The sequence below is a fragment of the Gymnodraco acuticeps genome, unplaced genomic scaffold (assembly GCF_902827175.1).
Source record: "Gymnodraco acuticeps unplaced genomic scaffold, fGymAcu1.1, whole genome shotgun sequence".
Classification (NCBI taxonomy): domain Eukaryota; kingdom Metazoa; phylum Chordata; class Actinopteri; order Perciformes; family Bathydraconidae; genus Gymnodraco; species Gymnodraco acuticeps.
In genome coordinates, this window is record NW_022990155.1 from 1 (window position 1) to 21,865 (window position 21,865).

At 41.7% G+C, this 21,865-nt stretch overlaps 1 long non-coding RNA gene across 1 annotated transcript; it reads right to left on the reverse strand.

Moving 5' to 3' along the window:
- Nucleotides 1-232: 232 nt before the first annotated feature.
- On the reverse strand, nt 233-8,762 carry LOC117546954. The gene is made up of 2 exons (XR_004569102.1): nt 8,339-8,762; nt 233-443 (listed from the first exon to the last, which is right to left on the reverse strand). It is a non-coding gene; the product is annotated as an uncharacterized LOC117546954 (long non-coding RNA).
- Nucleotides 8,763-21,865: the final 13,103 nt, after the last annotated feature.

The following is a 21,865-nucleotide window of genomic DNA, read 5'->3' on the forward strand; positions in this document are numbered from 1 at the left end:
GCTTGTGTCTGTTGATCTCCAGATTAACAGCAGCATGAGAATAACCTGCCGAAAGTGCCGATGGCGGAGGCTCCGGGAGAAATGGCCGGGATTTGCGTGTTTACCCCCTTAATGTCTGACCAATGGTTGAACAGCATTTCCATGCACATGACTTGTGTTTAAAGTTTACAGTTGTTAGTGTATTATAGAACCCCGAAGGCAGGAGAGACTGAAAAGAGTCAAGGGAAGCTTATAAAAGTTAACAGCATTTAATTACACAAAAGATGCGGTGGTGTACAAAATGAAATGTGCGAGTGGAGGCGCTCTCCTCATCCGCCCGGTCAGTCCAGGTCACCCGGTAGCAAGAGGTCAATCCTTGACTTGCTCTTCCTGTTGTCATCGGAGGTCTTCTCCTATTGGCCGGCGTCGTCGGGGGGCGGGTCCAATGCAATTTCTGCCTTTTTCTGTTGTTAAATTACATCATTCTGGTGTCTGTGGTTATTTAAACATTCCCTAATAAACATTATTCAGCGGTAATAAATGAGTGCTAAACCCAGTGTGCTCAGTGTACAACATCACATGTCATTTCACCTTTGATTCACGGTTTGAAAATGCAGCATTTCGCCACATGCTAATGCTAACCGGAAATGAATAATTGTCAGAATAAAAGTATTAAGTTAATAGTTAGTGAACTTCCGGTTTTTCAGAATAAAACTGATTTAAATTAAATAGTGTATTTAATTCAAATTACGCCATACCAACATTGGTTTTAATTTCTAACAATCCCTCCTTACATACCCTTTAAGGTATGTAAATAATATTGAAATCAATTAGTTCTTCATCCGAACATTGCATGGTACATAACTCATAAAAGTAAAAAAATACATATTCATCATAAATATGAAGTTTTTAATTTGTGCATGACTTCTAGCTTAAACCTTTAATGTCACTTTGTAAAATAGCAGCAATTAGCTTGGTATGGAAAACATCTAACTCCCTCCTTTCACATCATAAATAATCTTCTTACTGTATCTGGTGTAAAGGCACTTGTTCTTTTACAAAGTATAAGAAGGATTAAACTATCTGAAAATAGCTAAATATTACTCTTATTTACTTTTACTGTGTCTCTGGTGTAATTTATGAATCTCTGCTGGTTCTAGTAGATATAGTTCCCCCCATCCACATTCTTGTTGGTTGTGGGACAGAGGAATAATAATTCAGAACCTGCTGATATTTCAATCTTACTACTGGGCATATGTTACAAACAAAAAACATCTTCATGGTGAACTAAATAAAAACCTTGTAATCTTTCTCAAATCTAAATATAACAATTAACTATTCCTGTTTGTGGTAAAGACACACAATAACGTTATGTAATACAATTTCATTATGGATTCAAAAACAACTAAAGTCATGATGCTGTCAGAGTGAATGATTTCCTGAGTGTATCTGTCCTGTAAGGTACGTCATTCTCTGCTTGATCGTGTGCAGAAATCCCATCGATTGCACCTGGCAATACGGCTTCTACCCGTCTATTATCAAGCTGAAACATGAATACAGAATTCCAACATACTGTCATCAAATGTCTTTCTATTATGAATTTAAATTAAATGTATATCCCCATAATGAACTAAACAATAAAGTCTATGGCTTTTACTTCTAATTCTTTAACAGGCTAGTTACAATATGTTGTCTAAATTAAATTCGGTCTCATTACATTACTATGTTTTAGCTTAATTTAACTGTAATATGTTCTTTCTACATTTCAAACCTCAGTTGCTCTAATGTCTGTTAAAATATTACAACATTGTTTAACTATCACAGGTCAACTTCTTCGGTCTCACAGTAGCCCCTTGGCCACTGCTTCTGTGTTACCTGTTATAATTCAAATCAATATTTAGAAACATCTCAACATTCATCAAACAGTATCTTATCCCCAGATATGGAGCAGGTTAATTACATTCAATGCTCAGTTTGAACATCTGGGTTGGGGCGGAAGGTTTCTGTCAATCCTTAAAAGAAAAATTTAAATTGTGTATTTTACAGCCATGTTGACATTTATACATTATACTCACTCCCCCCTTTAACACATGAACTCATGTGTAACAAAAGCCTGTAATGGGAGGGGAACAAAAAACTGTCAGGTAATTGGTTAGGGACATAACGAACATTGTTTACAATTTGACATCCATTATCATTATTTCCACAGTAAAGACTTTAGTGAAAAGGAGTGTTCCTCTCCGTCCTTCAGGCCTAAAAGAAACAGAATCTTCAGATTTTAGTTTTACATTTGCAAACCGCCAACTCATGTGAGAGTAAAATATCATCAAGTAGATTAGAAACGGGTCACATGTGCGGTTTCCCCTTTTTGTGGAATTTTTAGGAAACCTCTCGTTTCCCTTGGAGCACCAAAATAATATTTTAGTCCAAAAACATGCTTGGTTGGTTATTGTTTTAGAATCATGCAGTTACACTGATCACATGCCGGCATTCATTCACACTCACACCGTCTGGTTGTCACGTCAGGTTTGGTCAGGTCCACCCCAGAGTCAGTCATGGACAGTACTTTTGTCACACTGTCAGTCAGGGTCAAAGGTCATTTAGTCTCGGTCTTTTGGCCATGTCGTGCTCTGCAGAGTCTTTTCGGAAGTAATTCAGCATAGGGTACCCTTTATCTACAAAAATATATCATATGTGGAGCGCCATTCCTTATTCATTCACGATTTCAACTATGATTTCAAGATGATTCTCACTTGTCATTGGGACTTCTGCCTCCCACTTTTCCTGAAACTTGGTATAAAACTCACTTCCTTAGAGTACTACTACTACTGCAATTCATTTACACCTAATTAGTATTAAAATGTCTAATGATCTTTTTCAGAAACTTGTGTACATAACTATTATCTTGAGTCAAAACATTACTAGGATCTGTGTCGCTCTGCATTTCATAGCTCATTATACTCATTTATCTTTAATTCTGGTCTACTTAAAAAACAATGTTAAACTCTTTAGCAGTGTGTGGAACCTTGGGTGTCCGAATGCAACAATTACTCCCTCCTTTATCAAGTCATTTTATATTTGGCTTGGCACCAGCTCTCCCTTTAACCTTATCCATACAAATAAAGATTTGTCCTATAGAGTGGTTCCTAAAACTATCCTTTTAATTGTGATCAATATTGTAACAAATGAGATCACTACTTTATTCACACGTGAATAAAAATCTCTTAAAGAATGATTTGTTAACATGATGAAAAGATTGAAGAATATGGTTATACTCCGTCATGTCTCCCCCTTTATCCCTCAGTGTGTTTTAGGATGATTCTCATTTTACTTTAATAGTTTCCTTTTTCCTGCTATTTTTAATTTACCACTTGATTAATTCATGGTTAATAAATCTTTCTGTCTTTACGTATTTATGAAGTTAATTCAAGTTATTTAAATGTGCGTTTTGTGAATAAGTGTGTTTATGTGTAACTCACTCATTCCCGTTCTCCTTTCCTCCTCCCCTGGTTTTCTCAAGCCGTGACCCCGGCCTCCTCACTTCTAATCGACCATGCCAACTCCTCTGATTCTGTCTTCTCTTCAGTCCATCAGCTGTTAAATCCGTCCACTGTAACCCTTTGAGGCAGCCCTTGGCCCAGTCACATCTGCAGCCCCATCATGCCACTGTTGTTGCACTCCTCCTTTACAGTCTCTCTGCTGTTTTTATGGAGGGCGGATTCTGCTCTCATGTCCCACACTCTGGTCTGGTGCCAAATCTCGTGGCTCAGCTTGGAACTTCATGTCCCTGTCTGAGGGGACTGATGAGAGTATCTCTCTGTATGTCAGCATGCTGTTTGGTTCTGGATGCCACAGGTGGAGATAGTTCTGGCTGCAGTCTTGTTGTTGTTGTTGTTGTTGTTTCAGCTCTGGTTCTGTGTCTGTTCGATGGAGAAGGAGGAGTCTCCTGTTGGGTTAGGTATTTTGTCTGTTTGGAGGGTCGGGATCAAAGCCTTTCTAACTCAGAGGGGGAGTCCAGGTCTCGGGACACCTAACCTATAAGAAGTCTAGCACACTGAGGTTAAATAAATCCAACCCTTTCCACTCTGTCTCTTTCTAATCATACTATCTGTCTTAGTTGTTAAATGACATCTAAACATCATAATTAATGTCTACTTATGATATTACAAAAACTCACTCTAAAAATGGTTTCATCCATTGTTACATATTTACCCAACACAACTCTGAAATACTTACATGTTTCCAGCATCACATATTCCACACACTACGAAAGAACATCTCCATATCTTTCTCCAATATTTTAAATCCCACTGTTACTTCGAACAATAGTAAACCTGCAGAGCACACCAATCGGATCAAGGTAATGAAATTTGAATCAAGTGTAGGCCTATGTCTTCTTTCCATTATACTTATTACTTTTGCTGAACATTTATTTATATTGTCTAAATTCCTTGTCTATGATGTGCAAACAGTTCGAGTGTAAAATGTGTTTTTCTCAATGTATTTACACTCTACAGATTCTTGAGTTTACTCATCTCCTGGTGCTGTCGTTGTAAAAAATGTTCAATTCCTTATTGTTTTTTGTACCAGTTTTCCAAAATCAGTTCTAACTGCCGTGCCGTTTCTGGAAAGGTGGCGGTACGGCTACACAATGTGTAAGAAGGTGCCAACATGTTCCTTTTTTAACTTTGATCCGGAGCGCATCTACAGTGCGTTCTACAACTTCCCATGGTCCACTCCATACAGGTTGCAACAAGTTCATCTTGTGGATTTTTACATTTACCCAATCACCTGATCCAACAGAAATATTCGTCATGGCCCTGGCATATGCTTCCGCTTCAATATTTCTGATATCCAACACTGGTTCTCCTCTGTATTGTGAGGTGCTACCTTGTGGTGGATATTGCTGAGTGGGGCAATCTCTGGCCAGATGTCTACAATCTCCACATATGAAGCAGCCATCATCCCTTCTTCCTCTTGATCGTGGCTTTCCTCTCCATTGTCCCTTTTGTTGATGCTGTATGGGAGTGTATACCTGTGCTTGCGGCTGTACTTGGTTAGGAAGATACACAGGTATTTGCTGTTGAATATACTGTGGTGCTTGTGGCTGTACTTGCGTAGGAAGATACACAGGTGTCTGCTGAACCTGGTTTTGTGGACATACACTTCCTCCTCCGCTTTGTTGAACTGTTGGAGGTGTCCGCCCTGCCTTCTCTGCTAGTATGGCCATATGCTTTGTCGATTTCTTGTTTTTATTAGCTTCGGCATCTTTCTCAGCTACTTGTATCTTCAAAAGTCTTAGTTTTAGTGTTTTAATTTCTTCATCATTTTCCCCCTTTGTTGCCTGGTATTTCATATCGTGGTGAATGAGATGTAGTCTCCATTCTTCAATGGGTTTAGCGTCTAATCCCACCACGTCTCCCAGGCCTGCCTGCACTGATCGGGGAAGGGCTTTAATGACAGCGTTCTTCCACAACATTACAACAGCCGGAGAAACGTCATGCCGTTCTCCAGTGCAGTCCTCCCACACTCCTTCACATCTCTTCAAGAAGGCATGCATTTCTTCCCCCGGTTCTTTGCTCAGGCTGTTGAGGGCATGTCAATTGCGTGTTGTCGGGTAGATGTGACGAATAGCAGCCCAATAATTCGACCTGATATTGTTGAATGAAGTTTCATCTGGGTCGTGCGTGCAATTGGCCTCGGAATCTACTGCTCTTGCCTCTAGTCTTCCTTCTATCCATCCAAGCAGGGCCCTCATGTCTCCCAAGCACAGGTGGTCTTGGACAGTGTACTTCTCCAGATCAGTAACCCACTTCTGACCTCCTTTCGTGAGTGGAGGTAGCTTTGACACTAATGCTTCCATGTCCCTGTGAGTCCATGATTGGTATTGAAATCCTCCTCTTCCAGCCGCTATCAATGGCATGGAGGTATGTGCACCGGTCTTGGTTCTTTTAGTTGTCTTGGTTCTTCTAGTTGTCTTGGTTCTTCTAGTTTTGGGGCATGTCCCAGGGTAATGTTGCTCGTTTTCGTCACTACTATTATTCTCAGGAGGAGATGCAAAACTGCGTTGTTGCTGTGACTGTTCATGGTATGGGGAGTGTCTACTGGTTTCAGACTGTGTACCGCTGTCGTCATATTCATCTCCCCGTCCATTGGAATAGTCAGGAGAGTAGTTTGTTCTGCGTTTTCTTTGAGTTCTTCGTTCTTCTTGTTCTCTCCTTTGTCTATCTGCCATCATGTCCTGGAATCTTACATTGTCTTGTTGCCTCTCCGCCAGAAGTAGTTGGTATTTATCTTCCTCCCTTTGTCTTTCTGCAATAATGTCATTATGGGCTTCATCTGCCTTTCGTCTCTCTTCCATTCCTCTGATGAGTTCTGCTTCAATGCTTCTGTTGAGCTCCTCTTCCATTCTTCTGTCGAGTTCCTCCATTCTTCTGTCGAGTTCTTCGTGTCTTCTGCCGAGTTCTGCTTCCATTCTTCTGCTGAGTTCTGCTTCCATTCTTCTGCCGAGTTCTGCTTCCATTCTTCTGCCGAGTTCTGCTTCCATTCTTCTGCCGAGTTCTTCCATCAGCTGGTTGACACTGGATAGGATTCTTACCTCATACGCCAATTCTTTCTCATTTGGGGCTTGAATCGAAGCTTGGTGAGAAGGGTTGTTCTCTGATATGTCTGGAGGAGACACTTCGGTCAGGCTTGGACACTGCTTTGGAGTTTGGATAAGTGGAGCCTCTTTTGTCATTTCTGCTGTGTCTTCATTTACTGGCAGATCTTCTGCGATGGATGTCAGATGGATTAACAGACATGTAACCCTAACTTTTCTTTTTTCATAGCGCTTTTAGCAGGTCCATACCAAGGGGTTTGTACGGCTTTGATCCATGCTTTTTCCTGTTGTAGGTATTCAGCATTCTCATGTTCAACTACAGCTTTTCTATGGGCTTCCGTTGGTCCAGGTTGATCATCTGCTGGAATCAATCCTCTCGTTTGCCACTGTTCCAACAGTTTCTCTATTTGGTTCCATGTCTTCTGTCTATGACTTGGACACGTTAAAGCATCTGATCTGATGTTTACTCTCACCTTAATATCTGCAGTTGTGCCAGGCACTGTGAGTGCTCTTAACTCTGGCGACATGTTTCTTAAGTACACGGATAATAGTATTAAGTTATCAAAATGAATTACTAATCCTCTGAATAGTACCCTTGTATTCTTTATAAAGATATCCTATGTCATCTGAACTTAACTTTAAAATCTGGTAATTTTTTCAATATTTTTTTTTTTTTTTTGAAAAATAAATTTAAATGTTGTAAAACTGAGATTGGAAAATCTAAAATTAGACAAATTAAATTAAAATTTTCAAATTATGCAAATTTTCTAAATCTGAACAAATAAATTAAAATGCAGTGTATGGTTTTGACTTTGTAATATGAAAATAGACCAAATAAACCGTGTACAGTGTATACTCAAGTTGAGTTCATGAAATTATGCAAATGTCACAAAATGTGTTAACCACAATACTTCAATTCAAAGAAACCACATGTAATCTTTATCTGTGTGGTGAAGAATGTATTAACTGTAATACTTATTATGTCCGCTAGGGGAGCTGTTTTATTTGTAACTCCTCTCAAATGTATCAACTAGTACTTCCGGTTCATAAACCTACTTCCTGTTTATTTCAAAATATAAAGTTCAAAGTACTTTCTTTGAAAAGCATGAAAAACAAAACAACTCAATCTACTCTCAACGTTCATCTACACCATCCCTGTGTATTTAATCAGTAGTTACCAGTTGTATCTTTACTCGAAGTATTTCACCATCTAGTAATGCTAACTGGCTAGCTTAGCAGTATAGCATTAACCGCATGTGACTGGGGGAAGGGGAACAATGGAAACACTCAACATCTGCATATAAATAACCACACTGATTGACAATACAAAACAACACAATCTTCATTTATCTTAGCTCTAAATTATATAGATGCTGACCCTAAAAGCCGATCTCATACCAATCTTGTACACAATCGTTTCGGCTTAGAAGATCACACAAAAATATACTTTTTGGCTTAAAAACTCCACACAATATACGTTATTAAACCAGACTACGCAGGTTTAACACATCAAACATATAGACTAACATGAATGGACCCAGTCCAGTGTAAAACAGATCAGGTCTGGTACCTACCCAGAGGTATTTAACACAATGTGAACCCTATCCCAGATACAATTCTGCCTCACCAGAAGGTCTTAATATGTAATATTCACATTATCAGGCGGCGCCGAAGATACAACAGAGACGAATAGAAACACTATATACAATCTCCACACCACTCGCAATCACCACGGAATTAAACAGGTAACTGTCTCACCTTTCGTTTAGGCCCAGCCAAAAACTCATTTTCTGCAGCCTAGTGTGATGCTAGTTAGCTTGCAGCATTCCCCTCTTTTCCAGCTCTATCCCGCTTCAGAGCCCACCCAGGGACGCCATGTTAGTGTATTCTATAACCCCGAAGGCAGGAGAGACTGAAAAGAGTCAAGGGAAGCTTATAAAAGTTAACAGCATTTAATTACACAAAAGATGCGGTGGTGTACAAAATGAAATGTGCGAGTGGAGGCGCTCTCCTCATCCGCCCGGTCAGTCCAGGTCACCCGGTAGCAAGAGGTCAATTCTTGGCTTGCTCTTCCTGTTGTCATCGGAGGTCTTCTCCTATTGGCCGGCGTCGTCGGGGGGCGGGTCCAATGCAATTTCTGCCTTTTTCTGTTGTTAAATTACATCATTCTGGTGTCTGTGGTTATTTAAACATTCCCTAATAAACATTATTCAGCGGTAATAAATGATTGCTAAACCCAGTGTGCTCAGTGTACAACATCACATGTCATTTCACCTTTGATTCACGGTTTGAAAATGTAGCATTTCGCCACATGCTAATGCTAAGCGGAAATGAATAATTGTCAGAATAAAAGTATTAAGTTAATAGTTAGTGAACTTCCGGTTTTTCAGAATAAAACTGATTTAAATTAAATAGTGTATTTAATTCAAATTACGCCATACCAACATTGATTTTAATTTCTAACATAAGTTGCCAAAGTGCTTTGTTCTGAACGTTCATCAGTATTATAATCAAAGAGAGAAATATGAACGTTAGTTTTTACTGAAATGATCAAATAAAGTCAACATCTCACAGTCTTTACTGAGCTGTGTGGGGTTTGTTCAACTTTTAAAAGATGTTTGAATGGTGATATACACAGAGATAGATGTTAAGGACTAACGTTTATAATAAATACATCTGTATTGATTTAAGATCTTTTCATCAATCATACGTATAGGCAGTGCTTGAATTGGAATGAAAAAGGTGCCAGTACTCTAAAATCAGCAACTTTTTCAAGTCAATTTTATATATACAGCCCACAAACAAGAATTTGGCTACTATAATGCTGGTGGGTTTGTCTCTTTACTACTGTATATTTTAGAAAGGTTCACTGTACTTAACATTTTTTATGATAGGCAGCGGATATGGCTAAAGCTCAGTAAGGTCAATATTAACTGAAAATATAGCAATCAAAGTCTAGATCTTCTGCTGAAGACACATGAAGCAGAGACCTTTCAGGTGAGAGCCCCTCTGGTGGTGTTCAACATTAATGACAAGGAAACAAAGCTCTGGTCAGAAGCATTTTTTATAAAAAGCTTTAACAAAATTAAGTATTTCTGTACATTTTGAATGCAATCTAACTTTCCAACTCAGAAAACGAAAAACGAAAAAAGTGCCAAAAGTCTTCTCACATGGCTGAGCTGCTTTGCAATATACTTCACCACTGAAGAATACAAATATGTATAAAGTAAACTATGATGCAATCTAACTTTCCAACTCAGAAAAATGATAAAGAGCATGAACAAAGAACATGTAAAAACAAATGCAAAATTTGCACAATCTAAAATGAGAAACTGTAACTGCAAGTAACAAAGTCTGAGCCATGGTAAAGAGTTACATTGAACACCAAGCTGATCAGATAACTCCCTGGTTGGTCTGAAGTCCTTCCATCTCCAGGATCTGTACAAATCGGCACATTATCAGTGTGAGAAAAAGTTTTTAGAGAGTACTTGTCCATGGACAAGTGAGTTTGGCAATTTACTTGTCCGAATACATTTTTCACTTGTCCAGAATGGACAAAAATTGGGGCCACTGGAATCTTCTTCTTCGTCATCGTATTTTACATTTTGCCACGGTTTTTACGACACCGCTAACGTAAGTGAGCGGTAAGATTTTACTGCATCACACATAGGGTTGGGTATCGTTTGGATTTGAACGATTCTGGTTCTGCTTTTCGATTCCGGTTATTTTCGGTTCTCAATTCCGGTTCTTTGAGAGGGTAAAAATAAGTCAAACTGGGAGAAAAATATATTTATGAAAAGATTAAGTCAAATCTGTATTCCTATTTACAAATCACTTCATACTGTTGAATTTCTTACGGTTATTGAATACAATTATATAAAAATAATCTCTGCATTGTTTAGTTAGTTCTAAGTGGTGCAGTTTGAGAATGTACAATTGGCCCAGTCTCCTCTGATGTTACACTGCAACCTGCCTGTGAGACAAAGTCCAACCACACATGTCCAACACATAGGACATAACCTAATAATAATAATAATAATAATGACACATTAGATGTATAGCCTATAGGCCTAGCGCTTTTCTACAACTCAAATACGCTTACACATGTCCTGCAATACCAACCCAGTCTCATGGCATTTCGTGTTCACCAACACGATTTTTAATCTATTGATTCGTGTTCACCAACACGAATTTCCCCTTTTTTTCGTGTTGCACAGCACGATTTTAAAAGCAATGTATTTCTACTGGTAATGACGCTCATGGAAGCACGGCATTCGTTTGTGTCGGCTGCCCTTAAAGGCAATGTGAGCGTCCATTCTCATTGGATAACGGAGAATTGTACACCCGGAAGTAAGTATTCCCCTTACTGTCGATTGATTTTACAGTGATATCTGCACTACTCATCGACTAAAAAACACCAGAGTATCCTTGTTAATTACACAACATTGATTGGTTTAAATTGTGTGCAATGCTTTTGTATTTTTCCCCTTCGATTCGGAGAAACAAATATTTTTTCGGAGTAAAGGATAGCAGAAGACACTATACTACCCAGAATCCCCAGCTATCGTTTAGGACTACACCATGTGCTCTTTTTGACAAAGGGTTACCGAGCCTCGAACAGCACTTGAAATGGGATGGCACCACGGCAGACTGTCCAAAACTGGATTTGGCGGGTCCACCGCGTCCCCCCCTCCCCCACCCCGTCCCCAGAACTACACATGCTGGCTATTCTGTTTCGCAACATGTTCTTTATGGCACGTCTCTACTGGGAGTTGTAGTTTTAAAAGACGTTTTCGTATTTCCCATAATAAGAAGTTACCAGTATTAAACTGTGTACATCCCTGGAGGTTTAGGGGATAGGAAACACTCACATTTAAAACATATAATTAATAAATGGGTGAAAATTGCTTGTGCCCATAATGGGCAGCATTAATATATACACACATGCCAGCTAAGGTCAGAAGAGCTTTATTTAACAGCTGGTCTTATGTTTGTGACCCCTGTTGTTAATTGATAACATTACATTGCATTCATTGATAAGCCTGAAACATGCACTTGTCAAGGTTCAGAGGCAAATTTTGCAAATATGGCAGTATAACCATCGATCAGCTTAAGAAAGATATACTTTATTGATCCCAAGTTGGAACATTTGCGTTACATCAGCATGTGTTACAGTTGTATGCAGTGGTGTTTATTTGTAAATCATTTAGTATAATCACACAAATTCTGTGTTTTATATTTAACAATTCTGTGTTCTTTATTTATTGATTGTTCAATACCTGACAAGGTCGGAGATGAAATATCTACATACATCTTATAAGAGTATAATACATATGTATAATATCAGTTAAAATAAGTGCTTCAACATAGTTAACATTGCTGGAGGTATGCACAAATATTGATAGATGTCTTGTAATGCACTATTGAGGAACCTGCGACCCAAGTTTTTTATTCAATGCATAACTACACCATAGTTGTGTAGGCCTATATGATATGTCAATAAACCTTAGAAAATCTTGAAAGGGATGTGAAAAATAGTCATTATCTACACTCTTTAATTAACTATTAGTAGAGAATAACGAGTAATGAATATACTTTATAGGGATCCTATTCATATCTAATAATAAAAATAATGAAATTCAATAACATGCTTTAACCACTAGGTGTCCCTTTATATCAGCTGTGCACCATTATGGTGTAAATACAGCCTATCTACCAATTGGATCAAATATAAAAGTCAGCCGAATTAGTGTTGATAATACAAGGAGACGTATTGTGTGAACATAAATGTAAGATGTTGTTTAATGGCTGATATATTTATGATCCACGTCACGTTTTCAGTTCCTCATGTTTGTCTAGAAGTCTTCTCATCAGGGCTCTATAAATACAGAACTACGGCAGATATGTAATATTTAATGCAGCCGAACCGTGTATTACAATGCCGTTATGTGATGACTTTCAAAGAGAAAAGCAAGCACACTCGGAATAAAGTATTATTTTTATTTTTTTTAAATGTTTTCGGTCTGTTTCCGGTATTTGTTAATGACGATGTGCTGTGAGATGTGAGACTGGAATTGCACAGGGGGAAATAACGTATCTTTAGATGCGGATTTTGTTAAACTAATATGTTTGCGCTGTGGACCAACACTATACATTGACGGGGAAGGGGGTAGCAATAAAGATAACACCATTAAACAGTTACACAACATAACATAAATAATATCGATAGCAGCGTCCCTAGCAACCACCTTGGTAACAATGAAAACTTCCTGAAGTAATCTTCGTAATAACTAGCAAACTAAAGATCATGTACATCCACTGCACACATAATCTGAAATAACAACTCATATTTCTCGCATCAAATGACATCAAAACGCATTTTAATGACCAAACTAACTTTAAAATAGGCATTTTCCACCGAGAATAAAACGAAGTTCGGCCATGTTTTTTTTTTCTGCAGGGAGAAATTTGAAGATCACCTGACGTCAAACAGAGCACATGGTGTAGTCCAAACGATAGCTGGGGATTCTGGGTAGTGTAGTGTCTTCTGCCATCCTTTACTCCGAAAAAATATTTGTTTCTCCGAATCGAAGGGGAAAAATACAAAAGCATTGCACACAATTTAAACCAATCAATGTTGTGTAATTAACAAGGATAATCTGGTGTTTTTTAGTCGATGAGTAGTGCAGATATCACTGTAAAATCAATCGACAGCAAGAGGAATACTTACTTCCGGGTGTACAATTATCCGTTATCCAATGAGAATGGACGCTCACATTGCCTTTAAGGGCAGCCGACACAAACGAATGCCGTGCTTCCATGAGCGTCATTACCAGTAGAAATACATTGCTTTTAAAATCGTGCTGTGCAACACAAAAAAAAGGGGGAAATCGTGTTGGTGAACACGAATCAATAGATTAAAAATCGTGTTGGTGAACACGAAATGCCATGAGACTGGGTTGTCAATACACATGCTGCAGCTGCCCAGCTGCTCACTGTTTGTAAAAGTAAATAAATAGTATTTTCATTTCAATAATGTACTTTCTATACCCTGCTTCATAAACAATACTGACATCCCTGTGCTCCTCTGAGTCTGGGGGTCCGGGTTTGTGAGGACAGCGCGAGGACACAGACAGGGAGGTTGCTTTACTTCATAAAGGAAATGGTGGTCAATATTAACAACATAGGAGTTAAAACGCTTAATAAACTTCATTATGTGTTAGAGAAAGAACATAAGAAAGTTTGACAAAGATGAGGCTGTTAATCGGGCAGCAGCTGTGTGTAGAGGGAGAGAGAGAGACGCTGAGCTGCACCGTGCAGCGATCAGCTGATACGGAGCATAGAGAGAGCTGCAGTCCGCGGGGCTCGGCCTCGCCTCCTGTCCTCACAACTCTTATTAATCCCGGTACCGGACAATTGTTATTTGTTCCTACTCGGAACCGTGTTTTGCTTCCCAACCCTGCCACTGTGCTACACTTCCCGCCCCGCCCCGTCTAACTGTACAGAAAGCGGCGAGATGCATTTCCTTAGGAATCGACAAGCAGAACCGAAACTAACACTTCTAAACGAACAATGGCGAACACGTACAATTTTCGAATGAGTTCTGCCTTTTGTAAACTGAATGTATCAATAATTTGTCAATAAATCAGGCCGAAAAACGTCACTTGTCCGCCGGACAAGTCAATTGAAAGATCTACTTGTCCGATATTGTAAATAACACGTCCCGGACGGTGGGACGTGTACTTTTTCGCACACTGCATTATGCCAAAAGTCTTCTCACTGGGTGAGCTGCTTTGCAATATACTTCACATTGTTAGAAAAGGCTCCAGAAGGCCTTGGGGACATCAGTATCAGGGGCTGGAGCTGGACAGGCTCTTTCATCAGCACTTCTCCTTCCCTTTGCCAGCCAGGACCTCACATACTGTTCCGGATTGAACTGTCCTAGTGATGGTCCATTACATTTAATGAAAACCAGGCTGGACAGTCGGCTGACAGAGAGAGCATTCCTTTTTGCAGTAAGGATATCGTTCATGCAGCTGAATGCCCGCTCACACTCACTAGTGGAGACAGCGATGGTTCGGACTGCTTTCAGTAGAGGCTCCATGGCAGCAGGTGTACGGGATGCCCTGGTTTCCTTGTATTCGCGAAAGCCCTGAACAGTCTCTCTTCTGTCCACTTTCAGCACTTCGCACAAACGTAGCACCTCTACGTCCCCATACTGTACGTCTAACTCCTCTTCAGGCCAACTTCCAGGATGGATAACTTTCATGTCCTGGATTAGCTGATTGTCCCGGGCCTCCCGGCCATGTAATGGGATTTCTCTTGTGCTGACATGAGAGGAGGTTGTGGAAGTCATTCTGTGTCTCAGATTCTCTACCATACTGCGGAAAAACTGACCTGCATGAATCTGTACAAGCCTGCCATTCTCACGCAGGGCAACACCCTTGAAGGACTTCTCAGCTAGAGCTGTATGAACTGTAGTCATGTGTGGGCCAGGCATGGTGACCATGGATTCAAAAACTCGTATTTCTCGAGTTAAGAGCCTATCTGCTGTAGGCAGTGTCATCTCTCTTTTTTGGAGTTGCCGAGAGAGGTCGCTGAGCTCTGTGAGCGCATCGTACATCAGTCCCAGATTGCTGACAAACGTTGCAGATGTGAGCACATCATCCAGGCCCTTGTACTTTGCTCTGTCTCTGGAATCCCTGCTCGTGTCGTTTGCAGCATTTGTGAAGTGATCATGAAGCACTCGGTAGTTTTCCCAGACTGCTCTGACGCTCCTTTCACTTGAAGCCACCCAGCGGATGGACAAAACACGCCCTATCACCAGGAGACGCTGTCCGACTGCTTGCGCACACTGCGCTAACTGCCTCTGATTTTTGGGGGAGGCATGGCACAAGGAATAGAGTTTGTCAAAAAAGATCTGGAAATGATTGAGCCCTGAGACCTCCTTGACCACATCCCCAACTGCCAGCTCTAGACGATGATTGGAGCAGTGCCACACAAACAGGCTTGGGAATTTACTACACAACTGGGTAGCAACGCCTGTTCTCTTCCCTAGCATGACTGAAGCCCCATCACATGCAAAAGAAACAAAACACTGACCTAAAAAGTCCTCGTTAAAATCTCTTCCAAGACACTCCATTAACGCCTTTGTGATGTCATCAGCCGTTGTTCCATCCAACTCGATCAGCTCCCAAAAAAACGTTTCGGGCTCAGCATCAGCTAATGCTGAGCGTAGACACACAACAAGCACCGTTTTACCACTAATAGTGGTAGATTCATCGACCAAAACACAGAGTTTTCTTTGCTTTTCTGTAATGTCTTTTGCCATTTTTTTCTTCAGCTCATGAGCTATGTGGTCGATGATTTCGCCACAGGTTTTATTGGAGTGCAAAACCCTGCCCACGTTCAGCCCATTCAGTTTCTGTACATTCAAATCAATTGGCATGTCTGTGAATGGCCGGCTATGTTTGCCAATTTTATATGCCGTTCGAAAAATTCTGATAGTGGTGTCTAATTCAGATTTATGCATAGACTGCACTTGATGTTGAATAGTTTCACATGAAGCAGATGTAAGGATGTCAGCAGCTTTTACATGGGCTTGTGATTCTTTATGTTCTTTGATTTTTTTTTCTCAGGCTAGCTTGTTGTTTGCCCTTGTCAACACCGAAATGAGACACTGCACACTCACCCCATTCAGTTGACAGTTTCAGTCCTTGTCCAGTGTGTATTCCCAAAGATTTGACATCTCTGCATATCCGACATCCTAGCTTCTTATCTTTAAGAAGGAGCCATGCATTGGTCTTGCAAAAATATTGCACCTGGTCCGTTGTCCAGCAGTCAGGTGCATCGCTTTGCCCGGTGTTGGTGGTGGCAGTTGCGCCAGCAGCAGCTAACGTTAGAGGCTCTGGAGGAGGCGGCGGAGCTAGTGCTAATGCTAATGCACTAGAACTTGGAGCAGGAGGATCAACCAAAGAAAGCTCCCCAACAGACACAATTTCCAACACAGGCACAGCATTCTCTGTATTTGAAATTTCTTCCGGCGACAACCGCTGTCTTTTTGCACTTTTATTAATCCACGCTAACATTTTAGAAATGCTAATTTGTGACGTGACTTGCTTTCCTTCTCTCGGGGGCGTGCCTGCTCTGTTCTATCACTCTACATAGCCACCCACTGGGTGGGAGTTGCACTGCATAAACACAACACACGTGCATCTAGGTATGTACATTGTAAAGCATTAAAACATGGTTTTACTAACAGTTTTCAGTATGTTGTTACTTCGGCATTATTATTATTATTATTATTATTTTGAAACGTGTATTACTATTAAATCACGGTCAAATAGGTTAATTTTGACATAGTCGTTTCCACCACAGTATTTACATGGAGAAGATAAGCCCCGCCCCCTCTCCAGCACGTTCTGTTTGAATGACAGGAGTAAACAGCTGACAGCCGCTGTGAAACTCCAGCGGTTAGAGCGATGAGAATGTCCGTTCGGCACCTCATGACGCATCTACTGAGTACCGGGCGGCTGTATATATATATATGGATGTATAATAAGAACGACGGGAGAGTGTTGAGTACTGGCACGGTGCATGAGTACCGGAGTACCGCCAGCATGCCGGTACTGAGCAAGAAGTGCCGGTACTCCATGGGTCAGAACCAGAAGTGCCGGTACTGCGTACCGGTGAGTACCGGCCCAATTCCAGCACTGCGTATTGGGATCATTTGTATTAATGTGGACCGGAGGGAGAGGGGGACGAGCAGAAGTTTCACTTTCCTTTTTATTTCAGTTCCAGCTTTGGTCCTGAAGAATCTGTTTCTCTGTTGTCCACGTTCATAAAGCATAAAGCAACAGCATCAGAGCACAGAGTCTCTAGATGAGTTCACAGGAGTCCCTCGTTCTTATTGAACATCCATGTTGTAGTCCGCTGTATAGAGAACTGTAGTTTCCATAGTTTCCCCACAGCAGCAGACGCTCATTCAGGACGTCCGCTGTATAGAAAACTGTAGTTTAAGGATAGACTGTTCAGCCCTATCACCACACGGGGCAACCTTTATAAAGAGGGGTCAGTGTCGCTCTTGCTCCCTCTTGCTCTTTAGCACAAGGCCACTTCCGGGTTCCGCTGACGTGCTTTCTCCGCTGGCACCGGTGAGTTTGTAGTGGCTGCCGTTTGTTGTACACCTAGCATGACAATTAGCCTAAATACTAAATGTATCGCTGGTTGTAGACCCTTGCAGGGATCCTGCAGCCCATGTCTGCTGCCGCTGTAAATGAAGCTCTCCTGCTGTGTGTTTGTCTGAACTTGGCCTGATCGGTAGGTAGACCTTCTGCTAGTATCATTCTTCCTGAATGTTCTTAACCTGGTCTTGTTATCGTAACCAGTGCTGGAATTGGGCCGGTACTCACCGGTACGCAGTACCGGCACTTCTGGTTCTGACCCATGGAGTACCGGCACTTCTTGCTCAGTACCGGCATGCTGGCGGTACTCCGGTACTCATGCACCGTGCCAGTACTCAACACTCTCCCGCCGTTCTTATTATACATCCATATATATATATATATACAGCCGCCCGGTACTCAGTAGATGCGTCATGAGGTGCCGAACGGACATTCTCATCGCTCTAACCGCTGGAGTTTCACAGCGGCTGTCAGCTGTTTACTCCTGTCATTCAAACAGAACGTGCTGGAGAGGGGGCGGGGCTTATCTTCTCCATGTAAATACTGTGGTGGAAACGACTATGTCAAAATTAACCTATTTGACCGTGATTTAATAGTAATACACGTTTCAAAATAATAATAATAATAATGCCGAAGTAACAACATACTGAAAACTGTTAGTAAAACCATGTTTTAATGCTTTACAATTTACATACCTAGATGCACGTGTGTTGTGTTTATGCAGTGCAACTCCCACCCAGTGGGTGGCTATGTAGAGTGATAGAACAGAGCAGGCACGCCCCCGAGAGAAGGAAAGCAAGTCACGTCACAAATTAGCATTTCTAAAATGTTAGCGTGGATTAATAAAAGTGCAAAAAGACAGCGGTTGTCGCCGGAAGAAACTTCAAATACAGAGAATGCTGTGCCTGTGTTGGAAATTGTGTCTGATGGGGAGCTTTCTTTGGTTGATCCTCCTGCTCCAAGTTCTAGTGCATTAGCATTAGCACTAGCTCCGCCGCCTCCTCCAGAGCCTCTAACGTTAGCTGCTGCTGGCGCAACTGCCACCACCAACACCGGGCAAAGCGATGCACCTGACTGCTGGACAACGGACCAGGTGCAATATTTTTGCAAGACCAATGCATGGCTCCTTCTTAAAGATAAGAAGCTAGGATGTCGGATATGCAGAGATGTCAAATCTTTGGGAATACACACTGGACAAGGACTGAAACTGTCAACTGAATGGGGTGAGTGTGCAGTGTCTCATTTCGGTGTTGACAAGGGCAAACAACAAGCTAGCCTGAGAAAAAAAAATCAAAGAACATAAAGAATCACAAGCCCATGTAAAAGCTGCTGACATCCTTACATCTGCTTCATGTGAAACTATTCAACATCAAGTGCAGTCTATGCATAAATCTGAATTAGACACCACTATCAGAATTTTTCGAACAGCATATAAAATTGGCAAACATAGCCGGCCATTCACAGACATGCCAATTGATTTGAATGTACAGAAACTGAATGGGCTGAACGTGGGCCGGGTTTTGCACTCCAATAAAACCTGTGGCGAAATCATCGACCACATAGCTCATGAGCTGAAGAAAAAAATGGCAAAAGACATTACAGAAAAGCAAAGAAAACTCTGTGTTTTGGTCGATGAATCTACCACTATTAGTGGTAAAACGGTGCTTGTTGTGTGTCTACGCTCAGCATTAGCTGATGCTGAGCCCGAAACGTTTTTTTGGGAGCTGATCGAGTTGGATGGAACAACGGCTGATGACATCACAAAGGCGTTAATGGAGTGTCTTGGAAGAGATTTTAACGAGGACTTTTTAGGTCAGTGTTTTGTTTCTTTTGCATGTGATGGGGCTTCAGTCATGCTAGGGAAGAGAACAGGCGTTGCTACCCAGTTGTGTAGTAAATTCCCAAGCCTGTTTGTGTGGCACTGCTCCAATCATCGTCTAGAGCTGGCAGTTGGGGATGTGGTCAAGGAGGTCTCAGGGCTCAATCATTTCCAGATCTTTTTTGACAAACTCTATTCCTTGTTCCATGCCTCCCCCAAAAATCAGAGGCAGTTAGCGCAGTGTGCGCAAGCAGTCGGACAGCGTCTCCTGGTGATAGGGCGTGTTTTGTCCATCCGCTGGGTGGCTTCAAGTGAAAGGAGCGTCAGAGCAGTCTGGGAAAACTACCGAGTGCTTCATGATCACTTCACAAATGCTGCAAACGACACGAGCAGGGATTCCAGAGACAGCGCAAAGTACAAGGGCCTGGATGATGTGCTCACATCTGCAACGTTTGTCAGCAATCTGGGACTGATGTACGATGCGCTCACAGAGCTCAGCGACCTCTCTCGGCAACTCCAAAAAAGAGAGATGACACTGCCTACAGCAGATAGGCTCTTAACTCGAGAAATACGAGTTTTTGAATCCATGGTCACCATGCCTGGCCCACACATGACTACAGTTCATACAGCTCTAGCTGAGAAGTCCTTCAAGGGTGTTGCCCTGCGTGAGAATGGCAGGCTTGTACAGATTCATGCAGGTCAGTTTTTCCGCAGTATGGTAGAGAATCTGAGACACAGAATGACTTCCACAACCTCCTCTCATGTCAGCACAAGAGAAATCCCATTACATGGCCGGGAGGCCCGGGACAATCAGCTAATCCAGGACATGAAAGTTATCCATCCTGGAAGTTGGCCTGAAGAGGAGTTAGACGTACAGTATGGGGACGTAGAGGTGCTACGTTTGTGCGAAGTGCTGAAAGTGGACAGAAGAGAGACTGTTCAGGGCTTTCGCGAATACAAGGAAACCAGGGCATCCCGTACACCTGCTGCCATGGAGCCTCTACTGAAAGCAGTCCGAACCATCGCTGTCTCCACTAGTGAGTGTGAGCGGGCATTCAGCTGCATGAACGATATCCTTACTGCAAAAAGGAATGCTCTCTCTGTCAGCCGACTGTCCAGCCTGGTTTTCATTAAATGTAATGGACCATCACTAGGACAGTTCAATCCGGAACAGTATGTGAGGTCCTGGCTGGCAAAGGGAAGGAGAAGTGCTGATGAAAGAGCCTGTCCAGCTCCAGCCCCTGATACTGATGTCCCCAAGGCCTTCTGGAGCCTTTTCTAACAATGTGAAGTATATTGCAAAGCAGCTCACCCAGTGAGAAGACTTTTGGCATAATGCAGTGTGCGAAAAAGTACACGTCCCACCGTCCGGGACGTGTTATTTACAATATCGGACAAGTAGATCTTTCAATTGACTTGTCCGGCGGACAAGTGACGTTTTTCGGCCTGATTTATTGACAAATTATTGATACATTCAGTTTACAAAAGGCAGAACTCATTCGAAAATTGTACGTGTCCGCCATTGTTCGTTTAGAAGTGTTAGTTTCGGTTCTGCTTGTCGATTCCTAAGGAAATGCATCTCGCCGCTTTCTGTACAGTTAGACGGGGCGGGGCGGGAAGTGTAGCACAGTGGCAGGGTTGGGAAGCAAAACACGGTTCCGAGTAGGAACAAATAACAATTGTCCGGTACCGGGATTAATAAGAGTTGTGAGGACAGGAGGCGAGGCCGAGCCCCGCGGACTGCAGCTCTCTCTATGCTCCGTATCAGCTGATCGCTGCACGGTGCAGCTCAGCGTCTCTCTCTCTCCCTCTACACACAGCTGCTGCCCGATTAACAGCCTCATCTTTGTCAAACTTTCTTATGTTCTTTCTCTAACGCATAATGAAGGTTATTAAGCGTTTTAACTCCTATGTTGTTAATATTGACCACCATTTCCTTTATGAAGTAAAGCAACCTCCCTGTCTGTGTCCTCGCACTGTCCTCACAAACCCGGACCCCCAGACTCAGAGGAGCACAGGGATGTCAGTATTGTTTATGAAGCAGGGTATAGAAAGTACATTATTGAAATGAAAATACTATTTATTTACTTTTACAAACAGTGAGCAGCTGGGCAGCTGCAGCATGTGTATTGACAACCCAGTCTCATGGCATTTCGTGTTCACCAACACGATTTTTAATCTATTGATTCGTGTTCACCAACACGATTTTTAATCTATTGATTCGTGTTCACCAACACGATTTCCCCCTTTTTTTTGTGTTGCACAGCACGATTTTAAAAGCAA